Raw genomic sequence first — 868 nt, forward strand, 5'->3', positions numbered from 1 at the left:
GAAAAATCAAAAATAATTTACACAATTCAATTCCAGACTACTGGCATAAAATACATGCATGATGCAAGTTAAAAGATGCATTTTAATGCTAACAATATCAGTGTTATAATTGGTACTTACTTTTCTCATTTTAGTAAAGTTAACCAAATCTCCTTCAATATAGTTTGATGCACTCTCAGACACACTAACCAGCTCACTCATAGTCAATGCCAAATATGGTATTAGAGGAGGTGTGGCTCTATAAGGAAGGTAATGGTACAGCCCTTATGTACTGTATATCAGGTAATTTTCACTGGAAAAAATTTTCAGACAGAAAAAATTTATGTATTTTATTTTCACACAGTAGTTCCTGTCTGAAAATTAATTAAATACAAAATTTTTTAGATCTTATGAAGCATGCCACAGAGCACCTCTGTTTGAGAAGCTATCATATTTATTAGACTGTCTGCCAACTGCTTTGGGAGAGATACTTTAAAAGAAACAAAGCAGCACCATTTTATGATGATAGTGCCACGTGTCTTGACAATGCATGTGGTGTCTTGACAATGCATGTGGTACCCGCACAAAATTTTGTATGCAAAATTTATGCATAAATAAATTAATTTTCATAAATTTTAATTTTGCAAATTGTCATGCATCCAAAAATTAAATACAGACAAAAATTACTAGATATACAGTATTGCTGATATCCTCAAGGCTTGTTCAAATGAAGCCAGAGACAATGGAGACATTCCCTGGTCTATTAAAACACAAGTCTAAAATAGAGGCTGATGCTAATATTGACAAGTGGATCAAAGAACGACCAAAATCTGATCATTAGTTATCGATAGTTGACATTATTAATAATTTTGAATATTATGAGTAAGTG

The 868-nt window shown here is 31.9% G+C and overlaps 1 long non-coding RNA gene across 2 annotated transcripts in view; it reads right to left on the bottom strand.

Annotated features, from left to right (window-relative positions):
• Window positions 1–108: 108 nt before the first annotated feature.
• Window positions 109–868, bottom strand: part of LOC109585844 (uncharacterized) — a 3,867-nt gene continuing 3,107 nt past the window's right edge. For both annotated transcript variants that reach the window (XR_002186691.1, XR_002186690.1), the window contains one exon: window positions 109–238. This is a non-coding gene — a long non-coding RNA (uncharacterized LOC109585844). The remainder of the gene's footprint in view (window positions 239–868) is intronic.

This window comes from Amphimedon queenslandica, unplaced genomic scaffold (genome assembly GCF_000090795.2).
Source record: "Amphimedon queenslandica unplaced genomic scaffold, v1.1 AMPQUscaffold_12997, whole genome shotgun sequence".
NCBI lineage: Eukaryota > Metazoa > Porifera > Demospongiae > Haplosclerida > Niphatidae > Amphimedon > Amphimedon queenslandica.